Genomic DNA, 14598 nt, shown 5'->3' with positions numbered 1-14598 from the left:
CTTATAAAGACACTCCAAAGACATTGCTAATTTTGAGTTTTATGCACCAATTATCTTTAATCTAGCTGAATTCCTAGTCCAGCAAGTCGCTTCACCGCAACCACTGTCAAAGCATGGGTGTGGTGTCCAAATTACCAACACACGCTAGATAATTGGCATTGTTACAAAGGATTTTTTCTTACATAATTTGACCTTTTGTTTCCCAAAACCAGTGGCAGATGGCAATAAGCAGGGGTGGCATTATAACGGGTGTATTAATACAGGGGGAAATCTGTTCTTCAAGAATTCCTGGCAATAAGCGAGGGTGGCAATATGATGGAGGGCAATATACCGAGGTAGCACTGTATTTTTTTAGCTGTAGTAGACAAGTCTGGGCTGAAACGTATTGATATGGTATAAATACTTACTAAATAACACTTTCTGTATTTAATAATATTTAGGATAATAATTTTAGTAATGATTGTTGAATGTCTTCAAGGCTCATAATTTTCATGTCCCAATTAATGAACCAGACTCAAAATGGCTGTCAGATTCTTGACACGCATAAGAGATAGTTTCAAAAGTTACCAATTAAAACAAGCATTCTGAGAGTATTGCATTAGCAATACTAGTCCCCTACCGGCAAGTGTAATCTGGTTCCCGTTAAAAACTGAAAATGCCATAATTTCGTCAAAAATCAATGAAGTGGAATGAAATGCAAACTTGATCTGTAACTCATCAAGGTAAAGTCACATACCAAAAATCAGCTCAATATCTTCAAGCGTTTAGAAGAAAATTGCGGAAAACCCTTAAAAATTGAAGAGGTCTTAATTCTGTCAAAAATCAATGAAGCGGAACGAAATGCAAACTTGATCTGTAACTCATCAAGATACACTCACATACCAAAACTCAGCTCAATATCTGCAAGCGTTTAGGAAAAAAAGTGCGGAAAACCAAGTGGGACAGACTGACAGACAGACAGAGGGACAGACGGACAGACAGCCAGACAGACAGACGGACGGACAGACTCAGAGGAAACCTATAGTCCCCTCCGGTTTCACCAGTAGGTGATTAATAAGCAATTAAAAGAAGTTTGGTCAGGGCAAGTGATTTTATGGTTATTAAAAATTAAGGAAGGTAGCCTGACATGTATAGTACTTGTTAAAATAAATGTCAAACCCTGATACTCAAACCCTGTTATCTCGAACTATCATTGGAACTGTGGAAAAACTTGGAGATATCGGGAGGATTCAAGATGTTAAGGGTTAAATACTTATTAAATATAACAAGCATTCTGAGAGTATTGCGTTAGCAATACTAGTCCCCTACCGGCAAGTGTAATCTGGTTCCGTTCCCGTTAAGAATTGAAAATGCCATAATTCCGTCAAAAATTAATGAAGCGGGACGAAATGCAAACTTGATCTATAACTAATCAAGGTAAAGCCACATACCAAAAATCAGCTCAATATCTACAAGCGTTTAGAAGAAAATTGCGGAAAACCCGTAAAAATTGAAAAGGCCGTAATTCCGTCAAAAATCAGTGAAGCGGAACGAAATGCAAACTTGATCTGTAACTGATTAAGATACACTCACCTACCAAAAATCAGCTCAATATCTGCAAGCGTTTAGGAAAAAAGTGCGGAAAACCAAGTGGGACAGACTGACAGACAGACAGAGGGACAGACAGACAGACGGACAGACAGACAGACAGACGGACGGACAGACTCAGAGGAAACCTATAGTCCCCTCCGGTTTCACCGGTAGGGGACTAATAAGTGATTGGGACTTAAAAATTACACACATATCCACTGTATTCGAGATATCAGTGTTCAAAATACCTATGTTCAACTGCACAATCATGTATTCTGTAAACCAACTATTATTCCCGACAATTTTTATTCAGGATTCTTTACCTTGAAATCCATCTGCAACAGTAAGCATTAATTTTTGCAGTGAAGGAAACATTCTACCATAATACACTGTCACAACTTATGATTGGTTTGTAATGAGAAGTAATGAAGGTTGCGAAAATTACAGATCTTTCTTGCAGGCAAGTCAAAGTTGGTTTACAGTATATCTTGTTTATATACTGAACTTTACAGGGTATAATAACCAAGTCTTACCATTCAAAGTAATTTAATTTAATGTTTCCCTAAGTATGACATCTTCTGTCATCAACTGCCATCAGAAATTTGAATACTTAAGCCAGTTCCAATGTCCTCCTTTGCAAACCCTGGTATTCCATGTGAACTGACATTTGGTCTCCATCTGATTCTTAGCCACTCCAATTCTTGATTGTCTTGATTATCTTCAAAGAGAAAAAGAAGTCAACTCAACTTAAAATCAATAGCTTCCTATAAACTTAAGTCTAATCTTAAATATAAAGATGCTCTAAAAGATGTCAAATGTACAACAGTGCTCACTTGAGTCATTTAAGCTCTGCTGTTCTTCAGAAACTTTTTTATCCCCATGAAAAATTGTGACCTCATAATGTGACCTAATCTAGCTCCAATAATACTGCATCTTTGCTTGCTTTGTAACATACAATTTAATAACTCCAAAAAAATTGGGGGGGGGGGGCTACTTTAACACTTTCGACCACCATACATCCAATAAATGTTTTTAAACCCAGAAAGACCAGCAGGGGGAACAATGTAAACAGAAAGAGGCATACCTTTCTCTCTTATAATGTATAGTGGGGTATTTTTTGTGTGGAATGATTATTCTAGGGTTTTACAGATTTATTCCAATGGTACACATGATAAATAAGTGTAATAAATATAATTTCTGAAAAAAAGTCCAAGTCCTAAGGGGGGGGGGGGGGGTCCTATCCATAAGTATCTGTGCTGCTGACTTGTGGGGAATATTTTTCACTTTTTATCACTGTTGACTTGGGGGGAATATTTATCACTGTTGACTTATGGGGAATATTTATGACTATTTATCATTGTTGACATGTGGGGAATATTTATCATTGTTGGCTTGTGGGGAATATTTATTATCATTGTTGACTTGTGGGGAATATTTATCACTTTTGACTTGTGAGGAATATTTATCACTACTGGCTTTTGGAGCAATGCATTATTTTACTATAGATTTACATAAAAGATAAAAATTATTTTTTTCAATAAATATCTACCAAATCTAAAATTTAAAGAATCAATCATAATATAAATGTACTGAAACTAAATAATATTCATAATTAAGTCCTCTAAATCAATGCACATTGAACATGTTTGATATGCTGCATAGAGAGTTTTCCTTAACTAGATTTAAATTAGAATTTTATTGCAAATTTTTATTTTTATGCCCCCGGATCGAAAGATCCCGGGGGTATATTGTTTTTGTCCTGTCTGTCTGTTTGTCTGTTTATCTGTTTGTCTGTTTGTCTGTTTGTCCGTTTGTCTGTCTGTCTGTTGTCAACTTTAACCTTGCCCATAACTTTTGATTGGTTGGAGCTATGACTTTCATATTTCACATGTGTATTCCTTGTGACAAGACCTTTCTTTTGGTACCATCATATTTGACCTTTTGACCTTGACCTTGGAGTTTGACCTACTTTTGCAAAATTTTATGAGACTTTAACCTTAGCCATAACTTCTGAACAGTTGGTGCTTGGGGTTTCAAACTTCACATGTGTATTCTTTGTGACAAGGCCTTCCTTTGGATATCAACAACTCTGACCTTTTGACCCAGACCTTGGAGTTTGACCTACTTTTGAAAAACTTTAACCTTGGCCATAACTTTTGAACAGTTGGTGCTTAGGGTTTCATACTTCACATGTGTATTCCTTGTGAGAAGACCTTCCTCTGGATATCAACCACTTTGACCCTTTGACCTTGACCTAGGAGTTTGACCTACTTTTGAAAAACTTTAACCTTGGCCATAACTTTTGAATGGTTGGAGCTAGGGTTTCATACTTCACATATGTAATCCTTGTGACAAGACCTTCCTTTGAATACCAACCACTTTGACCTTTTGACCTTGACCTAGGAGTTTGACCTACTTTTGAAAAACTTTAACCTTGGCCATAACTTTTGAATGGTTGGTGCTAGGGCTTTCATACTTCACATATGTAATCCTTGTGACAAGTTCTCCCTTTGGATACCAACCACTTTGACCTTGACCTTGATGTTTGACTTTTATTCAAAAAACTTTAACCTTCGCCATAACTTCTGAACAGTTGTATCTAGGTCTTTCAAATTTCATAGGTGTATTCCTCGACACAAGATCTTTCTTTGGGTATCAACATTTCTTATCTTTTGGACTGGATTTTGACTTGCATTTGAAGAAACTTTAACCTTCGCCATAACCTGCCATACGGGGGCATCAGTGTTTCACAAACACATCTTGTTTCTTGCATAAAACTGTTTTCAATTCAGAACTTATAAGTCAGTCTATGCGAAAGTTTTTTGGACCACACTGGACATTCAGTCCTGTGTAATTTTTAATTAATGCAATGAATACAAAGGACTGAACCAAATTTTGTCAGACCAAAAAACCTCTTGAGTAGGCCTAACAGCTTTTCTTTTACCAGGGATCACTCCCACATTATTCTGTAGAGTCCATGCAGTTTTAGTGACATTTAATTACGTATTTGGAATTGTACAACAGTTTTTACTAATAAAAAAAAACATTTAAATGACTGCGTCGAAATAGTTAAGCTCAAAACCGGACACTGAGACATCAGACATTCCGGTCCGGTGTAAAAATTGACACATAAGGCCAGAAGCACTGCACATCGGTCAGGTTCGACGGTCTGATGTCTTTCGCATAGACTGAAAAGTAGATTAAAGAGAGGTAAAAGTTATAAATCATAGGGGTATAGGTGTTAATTCAATCATTGATGGATTTAACTTAAACCAATTGATTACTCTCAATTATAATCAATCATTTATTAGTACATATTGTAAAATTTTCTGATAATTCAATATTTATCAACATGGTTATATCTTCACAAAGAATTTTGGCTGAAGTAAGTCGGAGGTTAAAGTGATCTGTTCTGAATGACTGAATCATGAAACCCTTGGAATTTATTAATGCATTTAACAAGTCAGTAGTAATGTTACCCTCATCATTCTCATCATTAACAACATATTGTGCAATGGGTAACATCATATAAATAGTGCTTATTTTTTAGGGTAAAATTAATAAGAGGCCCATGGGCCACAATGCTGACCTGAGTAATTTTGGCCTTGCTTTTCTTCATCTGATTTTCCCCCTTGTAATACCTATTGTGGCCCCGCCCTACCCCAAGGGGTCATGATTTGAACAATTTAGAATCAGCTTTTTTGCCCATTGGTTCTTGAAAATAAGATTTTTAAAGATATTTTCTACATATTTCAATGTAAAACTTAGATTCCCTTTTGTGGCCCCGTTCTATCCCTGGGGGTCATGATTTGAACAATTTAGAATTTACACTACTCCAGGATGCTTCCACATACGTTTCAACTTTTCTGTGCAAGTGATTCTTGAAAAGAAGATTTTTAAAGAAATTTTCTACATATTTCAATGTAAAACTTGGATTCATTTTTGTGGCCCCACCCTACCCCTGGGGGTCATGATCTGTATAATTTAGAATCTACACTACCCATGGATGCTTCCACATAAGTTTCAGCTTTTCTGGCAAAGTGGTTCTTGAGAAGAAGATTTTTAAAGATATTTTCTACATATTTCAATGTAAAAATTGGATTCCCTATTGTTGCCCCGCCCTACCCCCGGGGGTCATGATTTGAACAATTTTGAATCTACACTACCCAAGGATGCTTCCACATAAGTTTTGTTTTTTTTCTGGTTCAGTGGTTCTTGAGAAGATTTTTTAATGACCCACCCTATTTTTGTCTTCTCTTAATTATCTCCCCTTGGAAGGGGGCTTGGTCAGTTATTTTCACAATTTAAACTCCCCTTCACCCAAGGATGCTTTGTACCAATTTTGGTTAAATTGGCCCAGTGGTTCTTGAGAAGAAGTTGAAAATGTGAAAAGTTCACAGACGGACAGATGGACAACAGGTGATCAGGAAAGCTCACTTGAGCTTTCAGCTCAGGTGAGCTAAAAATGACATACTGAGAGAAGACTTTTTTCAACTGATGCATCAGTATGTACACTACAGTGTATTATACAGATCAATGTCTGATTGATAAGTAAAAAAAAAATTCTACATCAGAATTAATTTTAAAAGGCATTTAAACACTCTGCATAGGTTTTTTACACCATTTCTATACCCCAAGGGATCATGATTAAAAAAACAAACTTGAATCTATCTGAAGATGCAACCATATGAATATGACTAACCAAGGCTTTATTTTCTTGAACAGCTCATTTTTATTTGTAGGTTTTTCCTATGTTTTTCTATGTAAATCTTTGATCCAAAATTGTGGCCCCACTCAACTGTTACCTCAGGGTTTCACAATTTGAACAAACTTAAATCTGTGCTACCTGAGGATGCTCCCATATGAATATGACTACTCATGGTATTTGCTGTTCTCAAGAAGAAGATGTTTAAAGATCTTTTGCAATATATTCCTCTGTAAAACTTTGATTTCCCATTGTGGTCCTGCCCTACCCAGCCCCCAGGGGTCATGATTTGAGCAAAACTAAATCTAAGGACAAGAGAAAGAGAAAAAAACTGACCCTGGGGCCATGATATTCATAATTTTGGAACTCAGGAAGAGGCACTTTGCCATTTTATAGTCTGTCTATTTAATACCCAGGAGAAGAAAAGATTTTCAAAAATATTAAAGAATTTTCACTATACAAATTCAATAGACCACCCCATCTTCAAACATAAGAGCTGCTGACCCAAATTTCACAAATCTGGAAGAGGTACCCTTGATTAATATAACCATGGGCTCAGTTTATCTGCTTTATACCCAGAAGCAAGAAAGATTTTCAAAAAATTAATGCATTTTCAGTGTATATTCAATAGAACCATGCCTTAGCACCAGAACAAGTGGCCATGATATTCACAATTTTAAAAGAGGCACTCTTACTCATCATAACTACAGTACCGACCAGACACAACCTAACAGAAAGCGAACCCAAAGCGCACCCCGGGTTCGCTGCCTGGGTTCGCTTGGGGTTCGCTATAGCGGACCCCGAGCGAACCCGGAGCGCACCCCGAGCGAACCCGCAGCGGACCCAGAGCGAACGCCGAAAGCGAACCCCAAATTCAGTAGCGAACCCAGAAAGCGAACGCGCGTTCGGTGTTGCGTAACTGATCTGTCAATCAGGATTAGCGATAAGACGTGTTAACCAATCAGCGCGTCGACCGATCAGCATGCCAGTTTGTCATTCGATGTAAATAAAACATTCTACAAGCAAAGCGTGTTTATGTACAGTATGAAATTATTATTAACACGATTAAAAAATATTTATATTTATAAATTAATATCTAGGTAGCATGTTATATTCACACATTTATTTTCTTTATTTTTTAATTTTAAAATCCATTTATCTATATTGCGTAAATTTATCAGACAAAAAGTTCTTTAATGTATAAAAGAAAATAATGGTTATCACAATTGTTACTGAAAAAAAAAAGTATTTTGACAAATTATAACATTTCATTATCTCAAGATACTGCACAAGAGTATGTATATGTACGTGCTTTCATTCAATTATTTTATTTTTATAATTCTAATTTACATTTTTGTTTAAATCCAGATAAACATCAAAATTATTAATCTTAATTGAAAAAAAGTAAAAATAAATAAATAAATAAATATATAATAAAAAGTAAATAAATAGATGAAAAACAGCATAAATGTACATGTACAGTATGTCCAATCGTAAACTACTATGGTATTATTTTGATTTATCTTTTACAAAAAAAATAATGTAAAGCTTGATTTACCTTGTTGTTTTTTTTTATTATTATTAACTGAAATAAAAAGAAAAAAAAAACAACGCGCGATTTACATGTACATTATTGAACGAACTAATTATCGGTAGTAAATAAGCAATATAATAAGTCGTACAGTATTGTATTCTTATAAATAGCGTAACTTTAAATGATAAAGCGTATTTAAGATGTTTAACGATTTTTTTTCTCTGATGATGGGTCACGTTAACTGCTTATTGTGGTCATGATATTTTTATACCAATACATCAGAAATGTACATTTTTACAAAAAATTATTAATTCCCAATACTTACATAAATAATTAGTCGACAAATGTACACGACATGATTGTCGGGGTTACTTTTTATCCCTGATACTTATTATTATTTCAATTTCTGTAGATGAATGAATTTTAAAAAAAATGCTGATTTTTGAATTCATAAATGGAAAGATGAATATAAGTATTCATTCATTATTTAGGCCACTTTAAAAAAAAATTTTTACCCCCATACTGCATATTATAAAATCCAATAGAATCAAAACTCACAGTCAACCTATATCATATGATAGGACATGCTGCATTCGATCATAAATTACATTTTTACGTATGAAAAAGATAAAAAAAAAATTCTAAGTCGGAGAATTACATTAATAATTATTTGTAATCTAAAATACCTATTAAATCTTATTTACATGTAGTTTCAAAAATATTTTTTTCTATAATTTTTTTTTCAGTTATCCAAGTCGATTAATTGCAGCAGTAAATATTTTTAATCTAAAATATCTATTAATAAGTTTTATGTTGTTTTTTTTTTAAATATCCACTCCTAAATATTTTTAACCATTTTGTGTAAAACGTGATCGTTCGTGTATGTTGTCAACAATAACATTGCAGCCACTGCACACGCACTTGTATCGATCGCCACAAAAACAACAATGATCGATTTCACTGCCGTATTTGGAATAAACAAGGGCGGAGCTTACTGGCGGCAAGATTAAAGCGGGGTCCGCTTCTCGCATGAGTGCGTAAAGCGAACCCAGAAAGCGAACGCCGGGTTCGCTCTAGCGGACCCAGAGCTGACCCCGAGCGAACGCAGAGCGAACCCGAAGCGAACCCAGAGCGCACCCAAAATTTCTGAAAGCGGACCCGTAGCGAACCCAGAAAGCGAACCCGGGGTGCGCTTTGGGTTCGCTCTGGTGTTAGGTTGTGTCTGGTCGGTACTGTAAGTAGTAAGATTGGTAACCTGATGCACATGATCAAAGAAGGAAGATTTTCAGAGAAATAATGCATTTTCACTATATAACCAATAGGGCCCTGCCCTAACACCCAAACTACTGACCCCTTGGGGAATAAAATTCAAAATTATGGAAAAGGCGACTTTATTCATCATAACCATGAACTTAGTATTGTTTTCAATACTCAGGAGCAGAAAAGAAATTTTCAAAGAAATCTATACCTGTATTATCCATAGACCACACCCTTCAACCTCTCATCCTGGGGGCTATGAAATTCACAATTTTTGAAGAAGCACCCTTGCTCATTATAACCTGCACTTAGTTTTTTCCCCTTAATAATCAGAGACAGAGAAGAAGATTTTCAAAAGAATTAATGCATTTAAACTATACATGTAATTATCATTAAAGCCCCATCCTAACACTAGAACCCTCTATCCAAGGGTCATGAAATTAATAATTCTGGAAGAGGTGCTCATCATAACATTGTACTTAGTCTGTCTGCTTCATATCCAGGAGCAGAGAAGAATATTTTCAAAGAAATAATGCATTTTCACCATATTTAATCAATGGAGTGCCACCCTTACACCGGAACCCCTGACCTTGGGGCAATGAATTTCAAAATTTTGATAGAGGGCTTAATGCTTATTCAACCATGGCAGCAATTCAACTACTTGATTTCCAGGAGTAAAAAAAAAAGAAGATTTTTAAAGATTGCAATAGTTTTAATGGGTTTAGCCCCATCCCTCAGGCCCAAAGGGAGGGGGTGGCAGAGATAATGAAATTCACAATTTTTGTTCCCCTTCATCATACTAGATATTCTTTGCTAAAATTGGTTGAAATTGGTTCATCGGTTCCAGAGAAGAAGCTAAAAATATTCAAATGTTAAAGAAGGATGGACAAAAGTAGATAGCAAATAGTTTATCTGAGTGACTTAGGGTTTCATTTGAAAAAAAAGGGCTAAAATTAGCACAAAGTTAATTTGAGTTTCCTTTCAAGTAAGATCAATTGAATAGGAGTGAAACGGTTCACCGCGGTATCGATGCACCGCGGTATTTTTTCTCGGTTTGATACACGGTGCAAAATCTCTAATTTTCGGTTCGGTTCATTTTTCGGTCGGGATCGTTATTCAGTCGGGTTTGGCATAAGGTATAACACGTTACTCAGAATAAATAAGTATAGAAAACGTAAATTTTTGATGAGTGATAGCATGTAAAATAATTTTTGACAGTCAAATAATTTTAATCAATTTCTTCTAGTCAATTTGCAAATAAAATTCGTAAAATATGTGACTAGATTTAGAAAAAGAAAGCATAAAACAACGTAGAATTTGTTTCCTTCTATCAAAATGTATCGTATCGAAAATAACCAAACCGAGACAAAATTATACAATACGTATCGAACCGTGAAGGAGGTGTATCGTTTCACCCCTACAATTGAAAACAAAAAAGTACATTTCAAAGACTGAATAACCATGAGGTCAGCAAATGAGGTCAGTGAATATTTTTTTATGGTAATGGAAGCATAGATTTCAAAATGATAATTGTTTACTTATGATCTTTTACAGTTATCTTGACTTACCAAAGCCTTCTGTTACAATACAGAAATCCAGACAGAATGCATTCAGTTATATACTCTTATCCTCCAATTCCATGCAGAGTTGTCTGTTAACATCTGCGTCTCAGTCTCCAACATTTTCAAGAAGAAAGTTGCCTTAAGTTTGCTCTTGTTGTGAAAACTCCAAAATCTGCAATAATAGTTTTTCATTAGTATATGTGTATATTTTTACCCATGATTACAAGAAAAGTCTATGAGCTACATCACTCAACACCGATTTTTGACCCGAATAGCAAATATAATTTGTCAGAGCTCTCAATACAACTAACCCTGTCTCGACACACTTAAGAAATAAAATATAATTTGTAATCTTTGCATCAACTTAGATAGTTTTAAAAGACATTTTGCTTTTTCTGGAGGGGCGTGATCAAGTCCAACATCTGGGATTGAATAATACAGGTACTCATTGAAGAAGAAAAGAAGAACCGGGAAGACCTGTTGTGTACATGGTGTACATGATACTTAAATTTGCACCAGTCTGCAACTTTATTTGTTATTGACATGAACAATATTTCAAATTCTTTTTTAGAAAAGGTTTAAATCTCAAAAGTTCAAGGGGTCACAATCTTTAAGTTATACCAGTACGTCATGTATTTTTTAAAAAAAACGTGAAAAGCGAAAACAGTACAAAAAAGATGAATGATCATCGTCAAAGCAATAAAGTTCATCAAAAGCAAACATTCTTAAAGGGGTGGGACAAAACAGGTAGATCTTGTGATACAATACGTATCTCAATACATATAACATGATATGATAAATATCTCGATATTATAATAAATATATATGAAAACTATAAAATTAAAACTAGAGTGTTTAAAGGAACATGTGTCGCCTACTCTGTAGCTTCCTTAAAGGTGAAAAAAAGATCTAAAATTGGTCAGTTTTTTATTTACTTTTAGCATGATAGTTCATGCATTTTCCTGCAAAGAAAAACTGCACCCACAGATAGTATAAGACTCCGATAGAATCTGACAATCAAAGAATATATGGTTCTTTAACCCTGGCCTCAAATGAATAATCTAACTGAAATTATTAGAAATATCTTTTTGTCATTTTATTAATACATATTTCCAACAATTAATCCTCAAAAACAGATTTCAGCCTGTCCTTACTGCAATTGTCACTCTACCCAATCCATTGTGGAATACTGATCCCAATGTATTTTCATTGTATTTACATGTGAGTTAACTGAATTTCATACAGTTTCAAAGTACTTATCATGAGCTAAATATGTTTCCAATAATCCTCCAAAAGAGATTTCAGTCTATCTTTACAGCAATTGTCAGTCTTAACATGATCCATTGTGGAATACCTTGTCCTGATGTATTTGCATAGTATTTTATTAAAATATAAGTTTATGTGGGTAACTGAATATCATACAGATTCAAATTACAGTATCATGAGCTCATAAACATGTATAAATGCTAAATATCAAAATCCTGTCTCTCAATTTCAAAAGTCATAAGTTAACCTAAACTCCCAAGGTATTTTTTGTAAAGTAGGTCAAAGGTCAAGGTCAAGTGGATTGCAATGCTGGTATTTTTCACATTGTGTTACAACAAACAGTGCACATGCTAAATGGCACAGAAATACCTTTTAAATGTCAAAAATATGCTGTAAATCAGCCCTATGAACTATTTTGAAAAGTAAGTCAAAGGTCAAGAGGTCGGTAACCATGGTAATTTACAAAAGCCATAGTGCCAAGCAATATATGTGCAAAATATCAAATCCATACCTCTTACAGATCTTGAGATATAGGGTGTGACAGACGGACAGACAGACACCTGGTAAAGTGATCTCTTAGTGCCGCTCTGCTCTGCAGGTGACACAAAAATTTAGTATTTTATTTCAATATTTGTCTACTTGACAATAAATCAAGATTCTATATCACTCTATATCAAACCAAATGTGGTCGCCCACGTGGCACAGTGGTTAGAGCGTTTGCTCTAGAATCGCGGAGTAAGGAGTTGATCCTTACTTCGCAGGTTTGAATCCCACTGTGGGACGTGGAAACCGGTCCTTCAGATGAGACCGTATAAACCAAGGTCCCGTGTTGCAGTAGGTGCTGGCACGAAAAAGATCCCTCACTGCTCAATGGCAATGAGTGCCAAGCATAGGTCAAAATTTGCAGCTCTCCACCGGCAAGTGGTGGCGTCTCCATATGAGTGAAAAATTCTCCAGAAGGACGTTAAACAATAAACAAACCAAATCAAATGTGCTTTGAAACTGATACTTGAAGTTCATCAATTTCCTTGACTAAAAATTTACAAAACAATATTCTAGGGCATATTTACTACCGATATTCGGACTTATTTTTCCTCAAGAGAAAATTTCCCTTAATATCCCCATTTTCCCCTTTTGATGAGTACAAAATTCCCCTTACAATAATGAAAAGCACAAATATTTTTTTTTTTCTTTTATAAAAATTTTCAGACTATGTGAAAAATGGATTACTTTGCTATTTTATGCACTCTAACTGGTCATTAAAATGCTGAAATTGGGCCCCCCAGCAGGGCTTGTCCAGTGACAGTGGCCCTCAGACCCCGGCTGATTTTCCCAATTTCTCCAGTAAGGGTAATTTCCAATTTGTTTCAAAATTTCAAATTCTTTTTAATGAAATTTGAGAATCCATGCTTTGTTACTGGCTGTTAGTGCAGATGGACACTAACTAATAATATTAACTGTTGTGGAAACGATACTTTCTGATGCTTTACAAACTGAACTTTTCTATGTACAGTACCTAACCGTCTTCCGAGGATGCTCAAGAGTGAAAATGTTTTCCCTCTTATCTATGACTTATTAGTTGTAAAGAGCGTTTACAATACCAATATCATCTCTTCACTTGGTAAAAGCGGCCATTTTCAATTTTTTGATAGGTTGTTCATGTATCGTTTCGTACTGATATTTCAATGCATATATATCATAAACCGTATCTTAGCAGAAAATATTGGTATGTATTGGTTTATCAGTATATCATCCCACCTCTACCCTTTAAAAAAGCAATATTTATATATAAGATTATAACACTACTAGTCTAGAGACATAATTTTGTGTCTTTGAATGACTGAATTTGAACCCATCTCTGGCATGTCAGTCCAGTGTTCTATCAATTCAGGGACCAACCTAGACCCAAAATTTAGGGAGACTTCACTTCTCCCTCAGAGAAATGTATAAGGGAGAAGTTTTAATTTCTGGGGAGACTTCTTGACGCGCGTGGCACACATTGATCATTATTAAACTTTTTAAAAACAAGAGGCCCAGGGGCCACATCGCTCACCTGAGCACTGTGGCTAGGAAAAAGCAGAAATCAGGCGAAGTTTGGAGCTCAAAAGCGACTATTTCACCTCAGTCGCCCCCTAGGTTAGTCCTTGCAATTGAGGTACAAGTTTAACCCACTAGCCCAAGCCAGTATTAAAGAAGCTGTGTATCATACACTACCATACTAACACATGTATATAAAAAAAATAAATATCTTAAATCCTTAATTATTTATCATTGTTCCATAAGTGATTTATCATCATGCTGACTTTAAGCTTTTTTATAACTTGTTCTGAAGGGGAAATACCTTCTTTAGATGTAAATTTATAACTAAAGTGAAGCATGCTTACATGTATATTGATCAAAGTGTAAGAAACAGATGAGTATGCTTTGTTATAATTTATTTTACATATATGTATTAAGTTTATAATATATTTAAAGTCACTGGGATTGTAAGCGTCAATTCATTAAACATGTTTGTGCTTTACTGTAGTGCTTTTCATAGGCGCTTGTTTTATGAAGTATGCAAAGAGGTATAGCGCCCTTTCCCACTCTTGAACATTTTCGGAATCTCAGACACCTGACAACATGCAGACTTTGAACTGCAGACTTTACACTTAAGGGAACATGTCAAAAGAGTAATTTGAATGATACATTCGAGTATATTTTAC

At 35.2% G+C, this 14598-nt stretch overlaps 1 long non-coding RNA gene and 1 pseudogene across 1 annotated transcript; both read right to left on the bottom strand.

Moving 5' to 3' along the window:
- LOC133201110 (protein draper-like) overlaps positions 1-14598 on the bottom strand; it is a 255372-nt pseudogene that overhangs the window by 161709 nt on the left and 79065 nt on the right.
- On the bottom strand, positions 2131-13494 carry LOC133201119 (uncharacterized). Its single transcript, XR_009723048.1, has 3 exons — positions 13410-13494; positions 10634-10799; positions 2131-2287 (listed from the first exon to the last, which is right to left on the bottom strand). It is a non-coding gene; the product is annotated as an uncharacterized LOC133201119 (long non-coding RNA).

Source organism: Saccostrea echinata, unplaced genomic scaffold (assembly GCF_033153115.1).
Source record: "Saccostrea echinata isolate AGI-Se365-2 ecotype Australia unplaced genomic scaffold, CSIRO_AGI_Sech_v1 ptg000042l, whole genome shotgun sequence".
NCBI lineage: Eukaryota > Metazoa > Mollusca > Bivalvia > Ostreida > Ostreidae > Saccostrea > Saccostrea echinata.
This window is presented reverse-complemented; position numbering and strand designations above follow the sequence as displayed.